The sequence below is a fragment of the Pollicipes pollicipes genome, unplaced genomic scaffold, assembly GCF_011947565.3.
Source record: "Pollicipes pollicipes isolate AB1234 unplaced genomic scaffold, Ppol_2.1 Scaffold_7231;HRSCAF=8579_pilon_pilon_pilon, whole genome shotgun sequence".
Taxonomy (NCBI): domain Eukaryota; kingdom Metazoa; phylum Arthropoda; class Thecostraca; order Pollicipedomorpha; family Pollicipedidae; genus Pollicipes; species Pollicipes pollicipes.
The window spans coordinates 35,747,496-35,754,989 of NW_023597034.1; positions in this window are offsets into that span (position 1 = coordinate 35,747,496).

Below are 7,494 nucleotides of genomic sequence, written 5' to 3' on the forward strand. Positions count from 1 at the left end.
ATTTTCCACGGACATGTAGATCACATTGCTCTCAAATCCCTTCCCGCCCTGGCCTTTCTTTCCTTATTTATTCCCTATTGTTACGTTGTGTATGCACTAGGAGCATATGCGTTATTAACTACCCGTTTGTTACAGTTATTTCTTGTGTTAAGTGGCGCCGTTTGGCCGGTTTCGTTTTGGGTTTGTTTGCTCGCGCACTCATTTCCATACGGAACTAGTAAGCAGCGTTAATCTGAGACATTTCGCCCCTCGCCTTATCCTCTCTTGAGACCGAGACTGGCACGTTCAGAACCTATCATGCTTTGCGCTTGCCATTGTAGTCTTGATTCCCTCCCAAGTTATCCAAAGGCATCTGGGTGTCATAGGAACAATTTCTTCATCTCTTTGCTCCGTCCTATCTTTGTTGCTCTTTTTCATGGTCATGATCACCTTCGCCGGTTGACTCCACGGCCGGCGGGCCAGAGGTCTGCCGGCTGTTTCCGTGGCCGGCTGGAGGGAGCGTCCGCCCACTGCTTCTTCAGCATCACTGGTTTGTTCACTTTCATAAGAAGCACATTCTGCACTCTCGCCCCAAACTGCCCTCAGATGTTCCAATTGTTGTAAGTCACCGTGGTGACGTCACTGACGACCTCCGCGTTGTCCATCCACAGATCTCGATTGCCTGAACGTGCGCCACCGCAGCGAGGTCCTCCGGAATGCAAACCTCCGGGCTCATTAGCACGCTGCTGTCTCTTGATGCCTGCTGCACTCCGACACCATGGCGACTGTCTCTATAAAAGCTACGGGCAGTAACTATGCCAAAAATGCGTCAAAAAGCCCAAAACTGGTCCTGCACGCAGGTAGACCAAAAAACAGACAAAAAAACTTTGCCAAAAAACGGGCCGAGATCACGCAAGGTTACTCTCTCTAGATCAACTCTCTCAGGGTTACTCTCTCTAGAGCTGAAGAAGTCTAGCTTCATCTTCAGGCAGCTGAACCCTTTGTTGTTGTATCAGGTATTCAGAACGCCGCACACAGTTGGACACTTGTTTCATCGTTGTAGCAGGTATTCAGTAGGCCGTACACCAAGCGGTCTAGCGGTTGGGTCTTGTGTATTGCGTGCGAGGACATTATTAGCAATTGTTAGCCCGCAAGAGCTCGCCTAGTCCGGCCCACAGCCTGGCCAATAGCCCGTGGGTTCTTGCCAGGTCAGATGTAGCGGTTTCAAAAGTCGCGCCTCTTAAGCATACCTGCCTACCTGCATGCCGGCCTGCCGCCCTGCTATGCCTTCCTGCCTACAAACATAATACACAAGGACATATATTTTGTGTTTAATGTGAACTTTTCACATTTGAAGATGTTAAGGCAAGTATCAGATATAATGGAAGTTGGTAACTTTTGGCTCACTTTTCAGTGTTGAGGACTGCTCCAGAGCATAAAATTGCACTATGAATCGCCCAAATCTTTAACGTTTCATTAGGTCATTGAACATCTTTTCATTGTCGAGTCGATGGCAGACTGACAGTGTCAGAATAGCCACTGTAGCGGACGGACAAACACAATCGTAGCACTTCAACTTGTCCGGGAAGTGTAGGGATAATAGACGCGCAGTTTGCAGAAATCAGATATCGTTGCGCACTTATGTTTTAGCCCTTTCTCGTGGTGTTCTTGTACATTCATCTGAGTTGGTATTGTTTACTTGCACTCGTACATATATTTGTTTGTGGCCCTTTTGTTACGTTATTCCATTCCATCCTTGTTTGCATCATAACTCGTACTACTGCCCTAGCTCCTGTATTGTGTAGCACAAAACGCGATTCGTGTCAGAAACTTGTATGGAACGCGCCACCTTGGTCCAGGACCAATGTAAGTCCGTTGATTCCAGAAATTGTGCTGACGTACGCCGGGCACGAATAGCTCGATGACAGCGCCTCGTGGCCTTGAACATCAAATGTCTAATGGGGTTGCAGTTTTCATGTGACGCTTCTCTGATGCCATGCATCCTTGAGTGACCTTGAAACGGTCTGCACAAAAAAGTATGCACAACTTCGTGGGCGTCAAGCTCAGGATCCACCGGGTTTTATTTAAGGCTTTGAAAGGGCAGAGTAGAAGCTGCACTCGATGATCTTCAAAACGGTTATATCGGTCCAAGCCCGATTCAGATGTGAAAAATCCCTTTAATACAATGCTGTAGTAGCTCCAGGGAATGTGCGTCATGCCTGTGCTGAGATCGCTCGTCAGTGGTGCTACTACAGAGAACCGGAGGTCGTCACGTGATCGTGCGCGCAGGGGAAAGGTAGGACAACCGGCGCCGGGCAAGTTTCGACGACTACCTCAGCGTGCGCGTGCTCATGGGATCATTGGAAATAATGCATCAGGGTTCCCACCTAATCGAGTTAACGGTTTAGGTGATCGTGACCTTTGCTGGGGTGCAGGAAACTACTACTGACACAGGGCCGAAGTTAGGACCACCAATTTGACAACTTGTTTTCTGAACTTCGAGTAGACTTTGCCATCGATAATGAAGGATGGAGACCAACTGTATGCTTACTTGGATGTCAGCTTGAGCCCCATGAGGATCTTTTGATGCATGGGACGACACATGTGTTCAGGAACACGAACGCCGTCAAGAAATGGGCGAATGCTTGCGTGGCGGGTTTCGATGTGTAGCTGCTCACCCGTTTGAACTGAGGAAAGAGCACAAGACATACGCTACACAGATATAGCAGGTCGCATGCATCCGGCCGCAAAAAGTCATCCGCGGAGATTCGAGGTGTGGCCAAGATTTATGTCATTTCAGCAGGCTGAGCAGGCGGATGTAAAGCAGGGCGCTAGGCGTTCATGTATGTGGCAGTTGAGACGCATGTTTGGGGAGAGCTGGCCCGCCTGTTTGGAACCCACGACCCTGTCAGCTGGCTACTTGCCGGGTAGTGGTTCATATGAGTCAGGTATCCGTCGCTCAGGTCTGTGAAGATTAATTAATAATATGAGCTTGATGGTGCGCTTTGAGATGAGCGTGTTAGGCTGGCGAAAGTAGCCGTAGTCGTACACAGGCACGCTTAAAAAGGACGGCAAAACACGCGCACTGAGCGCATACGTACGTACGTGCGTGCGTGCGTGCGTGCGTGCGCGCGTGCGTGTGTGTTGGCACAAAAACCCTGGAGTAAGTGTATTTAATAACCTTTTTGCGCTTGCTCTAGTTTTCTTATTACGGTTGCCTGTCCATTATTGAGACAGAAAAGCAACTCACCGCAGTTAAGCATTTATTGGTTGGCCTGACGATTTGGAATTACGTATTCGATTTTCAAAGGTACACACATAAACATACAAGCGACGATTATATCATTACATATTACAGTTAGGTATAACCAGTTATGTGTAGCAAATAGGTATATCCAAGTGCAGTTCGATCTTCAAATTGTGCGGCCCAAATTAGGTGGCGGCATTTTTGGGAGCATAAGAATTCGAGCGGCAATCCACGTGCTGAATGGTAAGACACGCCGTTTATACTGATGATAACGACCGTCCCTTAAAAAGTGAAGAGTGACTGAGCGATTGGTTTGTTTGTTCAGTTTTGGCGACGGTGATTTGATCGCGACGGCCTCCAAAACAAAGTTTTCTCCTGCTTGATGATGTTATGATGCTAGTGTTTCTGGTGAGGTCTTGTTGGGTGATGTTCCGACCGTGTTCTTCTCTCATGTGCTCTTTTCGACCACCCGTCAGCCGACTGTATCGTCAACCGCCTTTAAAGTGTGACAGAGGTGACATAAACACAGTTTGATCGCTTCAGCAGTCTGCAATCTCCTATGTCACAGCATAAGTAGAAAACCAGGTTGGTTCGTTTCCAGGGTTCAGATTTGGTCGTGAGGTTATTTCTCAGGATGTGTTGGGCGACCCTTCTATTTTTATCGTAGATGGCGAGCGTCATCTTGTCCTGGTTGACTGGCTCCGCGTTGTCAGAAACCATTTCCTTCGAGATACGCTCGTCCGTGTTATAACTCGGACGATTGGTTCTGATATAACAAACTGATTTGATTTGGTTGATTTTTGAAGGCGTCAGTTTTTGTCGGATATCGTAACATAAAGCAGCTGATCTCCTGGTCGATGACGCTGTTCCGCGTAGCCATGATCTACGAGGACTTGTTTGATGCGCTGCAGTTCACTGTGTGGCTGCGTCCAGTCAGAGCATAGTCTGAAGGCTCTTCGGAGGTAGGAGCCCACTACACTGATCTCATACCGGTCGGGGCATCCGTTTGTTGCCACGAATCTGTTGAATGACACATTTGCTAGCCTTTTGTGCCCTGTTGTCACGAATCGTTGTTTGTAAGTAAAGATGTCTCTGTCAGATTGGAATGGATTTGCTATTCCACAAATGGAATGTGGTTAGTGACACTTCGTGTGTATGTGAATTGGAGAGCTGAACCTCGATCCATTGCCTTTTTTGTTCCATCAGTTGGCTTTTGTCACCGACGTCTACGTAAATGTCTTCAACATATCGTAAGTCAATTACAGCACGCGGGGATGCATTTTAAAGGACTTTGTTCTCGACGTGGCACATGAGGACGTTTGTAAAAAGCGGTCTCAAAGCCGTTTCCAGAAGATTGTTGGAAAATGCCAGCCCGGCTATGCCTTCGGTGATGTCAAAATTTACAAAACAGCAGACCCACTGCGTCTGATCATTTCGCAGTGCCCAATACCAACTTACCAACTGGCCACCTAGCTCGACTACCTCATCGCACCTCACACTCCTATAAAACATGGCTAAAAGTCAACGGATGAGTCTTCGGGCAGCGTAAAAGGCGCACACACTTCTGGCTTATCAACATCACTAGGCGTACATGGTATATTTACGAATGTTCCGCTGAAAGAGAGAATACAAATTCTGCTTGAGAACAACTATCACCAGCCACCCATTCCTTCCCCTAAATTCACTCCCACCCTTCTGGATAGTCTCCTGCGAGCCTGTACCAAAGAACTGCATCAGGCGGCAAATTATACCCACAAAAGAAGGGGTGGTCATGGGGTCACCCCCCCCCCCCGAGTCCTCGTTTTGCCGACGCCCACATGTACCACGTGGAAAATGGTCCTTCAAAATGCATCTCTCTGTCCCGCACTTTAGGCACGATATGCTGACAACATGTTCTTAGACGTCGCTGACAAAAGTCACCTGATCGAGCCAAAAAGGCAGTGGAACAAGCTTCAGCTGTCCAGTTCACCTACGAACTAAGCGTCACCAACCGCATTCCATGTTTAGACATAGACATCACTGCTGACAAACGGTTCGTGACGACAATGCCCAAAAAACGACAGATACTGGACGATGCCTCAGAGCCACAGGCGAGTGCCCCGACCGGTACAAGACCAGCGTAGTGCGCTGCTTTCTCCAAAGAGCATTCATATCTGCTCTGACTGGACTCGGGACTGATTGGGCCGGAATCAAATGTATCCTGTGTCGAGCGTATACTGAAGAAAATGATATCTGACATCAAGCCAGTCAGCCAGGATGACAAGACAGCGCTCACCATCTGATACAAAAACAGAAAGGCCACCCAACTCATCAGGCACAAACTCACAGCCATATCTGAGCCCTTCACACGAACCAGCGTAGTTTACCAGTTTTGTTGTGGCATAGGATATTGTAGACTCCTGAAGCAATCAAACTACGTTGGTGTCACTTCCACCACACTTGCAAGGGGGTTGACGATGCACTTGGCTGACGAAACTCCAAAAAAGCATATGAGCGTCTCGTTCTGAACTGTCTATTTGGTCCCGCGGCCGACCCGGCCTCGCCTCTCATAGCCCGCAGCGGGGACGGTCGGCCAAGGTCGATCGAGCAGAGGCGGTGCCAGGCACCGCACTATTACATCTTTCCACCTCAGATTCTTACGACGAGCTCATAAAACGCCTGCGCGAAACGCAAACATAAGAGTAAACAGCGCACCCAATTTCCACGAACATACGCAACGTGCCAACCGGTGCAATGCAATATAAAACACTAAGAACTCCGCGGCCTGTCTGGCTGATGCAGCGTTTCCCGCGGCCGCAGGCTGTAAGGAGGTGCACAGGGGGACTGCATAAGGCTGGTCGAGCGTTCTCGTCTACTCCCTTCAACTCCCAACAGGGCGTCAGTCGCTCCTCGGCCCGACTGACAATAGGTGATACTATAGATATATGATATAATATATGATACATATATGATATAATATATGATAATAGGTCAACTTCAGCTACGTCTAGACGAGGGCGCACATGGATCCAAACGCCTCCAGATGACCCTCCCATCCTGCAACTGAACAGCCAGTTTTGGTCCATTTTGCCCCATTACAACATCCACAAGCCATCTGCACCCCTCCGCACCTCCAACATGGTTCACTGCCGACACAAACACCGCATCTCCTGCCCCCACATATCACTTCTTAGAATCCAGGTCTGCACATTGTTTCTGTCTCTCCTGATTTTTCTTCATTCCGTCCCCCACGTCAGGTTTCAAAAGGTCCAGAGGCATGCGTGCCGAACTACCCAAAACGAGCTCAGCTGGGGTAACTGTGCGTTGTGCTGTGCGGTGCAGCACGGTAGCGAAATAGGAAACGCGCTATTTTGGCGTGGATGCCACCAGCGGTTTGTTTACGCAAACTCGTTTTAAACGTTTGGACATTGCGCGCGGCCAAACCGTTTGCTTTTAGTGACAGCGCCGGCGATGGCGGATGTACTACTCCGTTCAATTGACAGAATGTCTGACAAGTTTCAGACATTAAACACTGTGCATTGTGACACAAGCGTTTTGCCCCCCCCCCCCCCCCCAGCAAGCAAACGAATTGCGCGAATGCTCAGCTGTGACCTCTGATGTTCATGTCCCAGAAGCATAAATATCGAGCCATTTGGGATGCGCGTCATGTATGATGAAATACATCCAACCATCGACTGGTCCACAATAATCAAGATGAATGCGCTCCCAGGGCTTTGCGGGCCAAACCCAGGGGTGCAGAGACTTCGGACATGCTGCTGCGATGCGCCTGGCACTTCCAACACCTCCGTGAAATGGTCGTGATGTCATTAACATTAGGCCACCAGACGCACATACGAGCGAACGACTTTTTTCAATCTATTCCGAATGGTTTGTTTGGGTGACCGGGTTCAAAGCACTTGCTAAGCCTAGCTTATTGCGTACACCAGAGTCCACCACCCAAGTGTACCGCCCAGTTCAACGCATAATTTTGCCTCCGCCCCTGCGCCAGACAGGAATGCGGAGGGTTTTACGTGCCGCACAATGCTGCGACACGGCTGCCCCAGGGCCCGGGTTGACCCTTGTTGGCCAGATGCCAGCTGACCTTTTCCATTCAGCCGGGCTAAACGATGAGCCCGCTCTGGGACTCGTACCCAATGTCGCTGAATTACGAGTCCAGCACCTTTCCCCTAGACTACGGTGGCGACTTTGCGCACGTTTCGCCACATTGTCCGTCATGAAGCAACTTCAGAATTTTCTGTTCCCCGACGTGGGATAACCACGAGAGAGCT